This window comes from Adiantum capillus-veneris, chromosome 16 (genome assembly GCF_014529385.1).
Source record: "Adiantum capillus-veneris isolate H3 chromosome 16, ASM1452938v2, whole genome shotgun sequence".
Classification (NCBI taxonomy): Eukaryota; Viridiplantae; Streptophyta; class Polypodiopsida; order Polypodiales; family Pteridaceae; genus Adiantum; species Adiantum capillus-veneris.
The window spans coordinates 4,533,965-4,541,762 of record NC_140946.1 but is presented as its reverse complement, the minus strand read 5'-3'; positions in this window follow the sequence as shown (position 1 = coordinate 4,541,762).

Sequence of the window (7,798 nt, the reverse complement as noted above, 5' to 3'; positions counted from 1 at the left end):
TTTCTCTTTTTGGTTTAGCTTCTTCTTGGCCCTCTCCGCTACTTGCATTGCTCCTGTTCAGTGAATAGAGTGCAAAGTTAGCAAATTTGTCGGAATTTTCTCTGGAATGTCCTTTTAGACTGAAATGCTGACAATTTGGTCCAATTTGCTTCAAATCAATTTTTGAACAAGCAAAGATGCATAAAAGCATGCAAGGAACAAAACTATATGGTCAAAATAAAAATTTGCAACCAAATTAAATAATCTTGATTATTTACAGCTGAGAAATTTTTTTAAACTTTTTGCAAACTTGGCTTTATAGGCTTGAAGTATATACCAAATACATGCTCTGAGTGAAATATGGGCTCATTTGGATGCATAGGGTGAAAATGGTACTAGATTTTGGCTTTAGGTCTCTGAAACAATAGAGATAAAGGAAATTTGAGATTTTGAACTCCAAATTGATTCAAAATTGGCTAGTGGGCTTATCACAACATGTACTTTGGATATACGATGACACAATATCCAAATTCCCCAATTTTGACTAGAAACTAAATAGTCGCGATTATTATCTTTTCTTCCAAAATTGACATTTTTTTGTACAAATTGGTTCTAGGCATTGTATAGACCTTGTATATGAGATATGAGGTGATTTGGATCAAGAAATGTGGTCCATAACCCAAATTTTGGCTTGCAAAGACTTCTTTGCGTTTTTACAAGTAATGGGTGGTCATTTTGGCTCATACTTGATTTTTGGCATGTACTAGGTGTGTACACATGATGGGTGAGGTGATTTGACAATTTCCAAGCAAAACTGATGCAAAAGTAAATAATCGCGATTATTTACTACAGTGACAAAAACTTTGCAAAACCTACAAATTTTGACCTAGACATGTTTCATACACCTAATATAAGTCCTCAATTGAATTTGGTCAAGTTTGGTCATGCCGACATCAGTTTGTGCTCTGTCGACTTTGACATCACCGTTTTTTGTGACTACTCTGTCTGTTGGGTTGGTCGGTGAGGCTTTGGACTTGTCCGTAACATAGTCATGAAGCAACTTGTCCAATTATGGCTCATTTGGAGTCAGTTTGACCTCGTATGTTGAATTGGACGCTTTGTAACCTTCGAGCCATTTTCTGCTTTTCGAGGGATTTGCTTGATGGATTTCACCAAACCAATCATATACATTGTATATGGACCTCATTAGCAAGCCATCTGTGGAGTCAGGTCGGAATTCTATCATTTGCCAAAAACCTAACTTTTCTACTGGGGACCCCCTTGACCCCAGTCGAATGGTCATCTATGGTATAGAAAGGTTCTATTATGTTAGGGCATGCTATGGTTCAAATCCCATATGATTTGGTCAAGCTGGCAAGCCACCTATGGTCAGTTTTAGGTCGTAGGTCTTCGTGCACTGCTCGGTTTCTAGGGTTTTTTCTATGGCTTTAGACTAGCTACCGGCCGTATAAAATGGATCATTGTTGAGTAAAGAACTTACCCTCATGTCTCGTGTGAGACGGCGCTAAAAATGGTCAACTGTGGGCTCCGAAAATGTCGCGCGAAAGAGGCCGAAATCTCTCTCTGCAAAGGCTCCAAGTGGAAATGAGATGGTTTTAGCCTACCTTGGATATCTATACCCGGACTTTCCGAACCAAATTTCCCCAGATTCCCCCGTTAGTCCTACTAGGCCGTGAAATCTATGTTAGACTCAAAAATTTTCCTGATCATATTCCTGTAGCTCATTCTGCAAGAATTTTGCAAAAGTAGGCTTGGCCGCCTAATTTAGGCTTCCCGCTTCCATCTTCTGATTTCATTGGAAATTTTTGTGATTGTCCGGACGCCTTGTCTTTCTGATCACCATCGTGTCTTCCATTTTTCCATCTGAGCCTCCTTGCTATTCATTATTAATTTTTGACCTATTTATTTGAAAAAATCAAAGAAAATAGCGAAATGCTCTAAAAAAGTAAAGTAAAAATCTAATAATCAAGAAAATTTCTTGAAAAACACAGCTTTATTGTTTTTTGTTGGATTTCTCCATTTTTAAGACTCATTATCAACAAAAATGATGAAAAATACCCAAAAAAGGACTATTTTTTATGATTTTTTTATAGTATATACAATATTTACACTCATCGGGAAAATATTATCAGTGAATTTTCCCTTGATGATGAGTTATAAGGGAATTATTAGGTAATTTTGCAAAAAATCACACGTTAACATAGAACTTTTTCCTCCCTCTTCAAACATTGCCCTTAATTACTTAGTGCTTAGTTCTTAGTGCCCTTCCACCCCTCCTAGATGGCGTACTCCGAGATGACTGTGTGCATGGGTTGAGCAACATTGTCTATGCATATGCGTGATTGGCTCTACCATGATATGAAGATCAATGCAATTCAAACCAATATGTTGTGCAAGAGTTGGGTCTTGAGTAATTAACTCAAGGATTTCAGATGTCGAGGTTTGCTTCTGCTGATGTCTACCAAAGAGAAAATCTTGTAGCTTGTGTGCTCTCTGTTTGATTGTACCATTAGGATGCTTTAGCACACTGATTGCTTGAGCTATTGATAGCACTTTTGACTGTTGTCGAGCTTTTTCTCTCCATTGGTAATTTGGTCTGCGTGCTACTGCATGGTGTGGTGGAGTCTGTTGAGACTTAACTCGCCATTGCTTGATTGGTTTCGTGGGTTGTGGAGAAGATAAGTGCTCCATTTTCTTCCAAACCATTTTCATGTTAGGTTCCTTGCTCGGAGATGCTCATCTCTGTGTTCGAACCCTTGGAACCTTCTTTTGTTTCGTCGGTGAAGTTTTAGGCACCCAGATCTGAATCGGTTTATCTTTAAGCTGTGCTTTTGGTACCCAAATTTTTCTGACTCCTTGCATGTTACATGTAGCATTTGATTGTCGAGGAGATGGAGAAGTTTGAATTTGTGGATTTGTCTGTTGATTGCTTCTTTTCCATTCCTCCTTGCTTGCTACAATTAGAACAATGAGTTGCCCTCGTTTAGGTGATAGCTTTAGTTGATTCGTATCCCAATCTGATACTGCTTTGTATGTACACATCCAGGAAATTCCAAGAATCATCGTCTCATTCATGTATCCATTTGGTAAGCATACAAACTGATGAGGACATGAACATCCATGTACTATCACGTTCAAGTTGACTACTCCCAATGTTGGAGTTGGGTTCTTGTTTTGCATCCTTTGATTGTTGCTATTCATGCCGTCAATGCTTGACTTGTTGCCTTCTTGTATGTGGAATAACTGATTGCATTTACTCTAGCTCCTGTGTCGACCAAAGCATTGGTGCTATGATTGTTGAGTTGTACTTTGATGCGCAGGTCCATTTCATCTAACCAGTCATCATCTGTTGAAACTGCATCTTTAGGTAATTTCCATTGTCGATCATCTATTTTCAAAGTGTTGATGGGAATCGATATTTGTTGATTCTTGAGAGCAGCTTTCCGCTTGAGTACTCGAAGCCTAGCTTCCTCTTGGGCTTCATCAATAACCTGCTGTCATTTGATCTTCCTTTGTTTGGCTCCATGCATTCTCTCTAGCAATTCATTGGTTAGTGGCAAATTGTATTTCTTTAAACGACATCCACTAATCCAATTAGACATTGGTTTACCATCTAGGGTGGATAATTTTACTGCTCCACTTGGAGATACATCTTCAATGATAAATGGTCCGTTTTTCTTTTTCTTAAAATTGGGAATGTGTTGCTTAATGGAATAGACTAGAACTAAGGCCCTTTCTTGAAGGTTTTTGTGATTAAGTGGGAATCAAAAAACTGTTTTTGTTTCCGCTTTTGTGCATAAATATGAGCTACAGCAGTTAGCCTTTGCTCGTCTAGATTTTCCAAATCTTCGAGTCTTTCTGACTTCATGTCCAGTCCACTCAAGATTCTGTGCTACCCTTAATGTCGGCAATAGAAATTCTATCGGCGATATGGCATCAAGACCATAAACAAGGTTAGAGGGTGTAGCATTTAGAGCTGTTTTGAATGAAACTTGATAAGCCCATAGAGCAACATGGAGATTTATTTCCCAGTCTGTCCTTCCTGAACTAACCACTTTAGTCAGCACCGAGTTAAGAATTTTATTCGTATGATGAGCTTGTCCATTTTCTTATGGGTGATAGGGAGCTGATTTGTTATGGATGACCATAAACTCATTAAGCAAATACTCTATTACCTCATTGAGGAAATGAGTTCCCCGATCACTGACAATCTCTATTGGCAGTCCATATCTCGTGAATACATACTCATATAAGAATGCAACAGTGGTTCTGGCATCATTCTTTTGAGTTGCTTTAGCCTTAGCCCACTTGGTCAAATAGTCCATTGCTACAATGATATATTGAGCTTGGGTTCTATAAGCAGGTGGCTGTATCGGTCCAACAAAATCTATACCCCATTTTGCGAAGGCTCTAGCCCCCATCATTGGTCTTAAGGGCATGCTATCTACTCGTGTTGGCCTTTTTGCTCGTTGACAAGCATCACACCTTCGAACATATTCTTTAGCATATGCAAAAAGTGTTGGCCACCATATGCCTGCCATCAATATTGCTCTTGCGGTGGTCTCACTAGAAAAGTGACCTCCAGCTAATCCAGCATGTGCTTATTCTGTAATCGGAATATACTCATTTTCATTTGTACAAAGACGCAAATATTGATCCTTACCTCTCCGATACAATTGGTTTCCAATAAGAGCATAGTCTCTTGCTTCAGTTTCAATTGCTCTTTGACGGCGTTTACTCATATCCTCAGGAAATGTTTGGCTCGATAAGTAAGTAACCAGATAATTACTCCACTTAGGAACATGTGACATTTGAAACAATGTTACGTGAGGTATGGGTGTTTGTTTTTGACATTGAGGGCAATCCTTTACAAAAGATCGAACATCTCTCCTCATAGTCGGCCAAAATACTCCAAGTCTCAAGATTCGTTGCTTAGTTTGATCTTATGCGAAGTGAAGTCCTACTATGGTAACATATGCTTGACTTAGGTACTGTTCTTTTTCTTCAGGGTTAATGCATAAAAGCATTATCCCGTCTCGATTTCTTTCGTATAGTCTTATAGCTAGTAATTGATACATAGCCGATTGATCGATTAATCCGATTCTGATAAGAAGTGGTATTTGTGAATCCACTTGAGCTATTATCATTAATGACACAATGTTTTCCGACCATCTAGGTATCATTTCTACGGAGAACAAATAGGTATCTGGTAGATCATCGTCTACCCCTTTAGGTGATTCCCCTGAAACAATCCTTGACAAATGATCTGCTCGTTGATGTGTAGTGCCTTTTTTTACAACCACAGTGAAATCAAATTCGAGAAGAATGATGAACCATCTCACTATTTTCCTTGTGTTGCATGGCTTGTTGACCAAATACAACAAAGCTTGGTGGTCCACAAAGAACACAAACTTGTTGGCTAATAGGTAATGTCTATACTTTTTAACGGCATAGATCATTCCTAGTCCTTTTCTTTTGGTGGTGGTGTAATTCTTTTCTGCCGTGTTCAATTGTCGGCTAGCGTAAGAAATAGGAAAGTCAATTTTGTCGTCTCCTGGTTGAGCTAGTATACAACCGATAGAAAAATTTGAAGCATCTACATGTACCTGGCATACCTTATCCCAATCTGGTGCTTTCAATATTGGAGCTGAGGTGAGAGCTTGCTTAAGCTTTATGAAGGATTCTTCACATGCCTCGGTCCATTCAAAGTGCGTAATCAAGCTATACATGGGTTTTGCAATTATAGCGTACATGTAGATGAACCGTTGGTAATATCCACAATGTCGCATGAAGGCTTGTACCCCCTTGACTGTTGTTGGTCTAGGCAAATCAGCAATGACACGAATCTTCTCATTATCAGTAGCTATGCCATTTTTAAACAATATATGTCCAAGAATTTTTCCTTGTCTTCCCATGAATGTGCACTTTTCAGGATTTAAGCAAATCCTATAAAGTCTACATTTTTCGAATACCTTTTTGAGGTGTTCAAAATGATCAGCCCGGATTGATGAATGTACGCATAGATCATCCATATATACTTCTAAGAATTTCCTAAAATATTCTTTGAAAGCATGGCTCATCAACCTCTGAAATGTGGCTGGAGCATTAGTTAACCCGAACGGCATAACCCGATACGCAAATATACCCCATTCTGTTGCAAAAGCAGTTTTATGTTGATCTTTTGGGTCAACCAAAAGTTGATTGTATCCCGAAAAGCCGTCCAAGAAGCTGTAAGCTTCTTTTCCTGCAACTCATTCTAATACATGCTCAGTTATTGGAAGAGGAAAGTTGTCTCTAATGGTGGTTGCATTCACCTTTTTGAGATTAACGCATACTCGTAATTTCCCATTCTTCTTAGGTACTACCACAATTGGGGACACCCAATTTGTGTGTTCAATTTCGTAAATAAATTCGACTTCCTTTAGTTTTTCAATCTCTTCTTTGATTTTTCTGGCAAATGTTTTGTTACACGTGTATGGTCTCTGTCTACTTGGTTTCGCATCATCTCTCATGGGTATGGTACGTTGACATATTTCTGGATCAACGCCCTTGAGATCCTTGTAAGACCAAGTGAAGATATCTTGGTATTCCCTTAACAAGCTCAGCAAAAGCTTTTCTTCTTCTTCTGTTAGGTCATTCTCAATGTAAGCAAGTCTAGGCTCTTCTCCTGGTTCAACCAAGTCTACCCTTTTAGCATTTTTAGGCCCTTTGTAAGATTCACCTTTTTTTCGTAGTTCCCTAATAGGTTGTTCAATTATGATTTTCCGTTCTTGGAGAGTATACTTTTTGTAATGGGATGGAACATGCATTGCATCCTTACCATCTTCTTCCATGGTTTCCATTTCGGTTGTGTATATCTCCTTTAGATCTTTTTTCAACTCTTGCTATTTCTTTTTCCATTCGACTCTGGTCATGAGTGGTTTCTTATCCTGTGATTTTTCTTGAGTACCCTTCCTTGTTTTTCTCGATGTCTGAGACATTTCTGAGTTGTTGTTTGAAGGAAATATGCCAGTTATTTCGTCCTTGACACAATCATTAGCATCTATCTGCATCAAGAATTGTGTTTTACTAGAGCCTGATGGCATAGGTCATGTTTTCACAATTCCGGTGTCTCTCTTTCGTCTATACCACTTTTGTCTTCTTGATTACTGGTTTGGAAAGTCAAGAAACTTTTCCTCCCCTCCCTTTAAGAGTAACTTAGCTCTCGTATGCTCTTTTTTTGACCCCGAATCTTCTAAGGTAGCTGAGTGTTCATCTAACTCATCAGTTGCATCGTAATAGAGGTCTGAAAAGACTTGTTGAGCTTTCATTACGTCCTTGGGTTCCTCATCTTCGTTTTCAATGTTAAGGATTAAAATCATTTGGATGGGAATTATGTCATAGACATCCTCATTACAAAATCGAGTAGGCATAGACGTATTCACACATACATCCATTGTCGCTAAAATTTGAGTCCACTCGAATGGCTCAAATAAATGCTCTGGAAAGGGTTCAGGTACGTAGGCTTCGTTGGTGCAGTCCCTTTCTAGGATATATTCTTCTTGTCTTAAGATTCCGTTTTCTGAAGCTCCTCACATCCAAATAGGAGTGTCTTTGTTTAACCAGGATGGGAGTTTAGTTTCAGCCGCCGCAGAGACTGAATCAAACTCTTGGATGGGTGTTTTCAAGACATCTCTATGATCTTTTAGATTGACTCTTGTTATATATCCCACTTGCTTCAAGTACAGATAGTTGTTTCCCCAATCTTGGATAAGCTGTACCTATCGCATGAAAGGTCTTCCCAATATGATTTCATAGT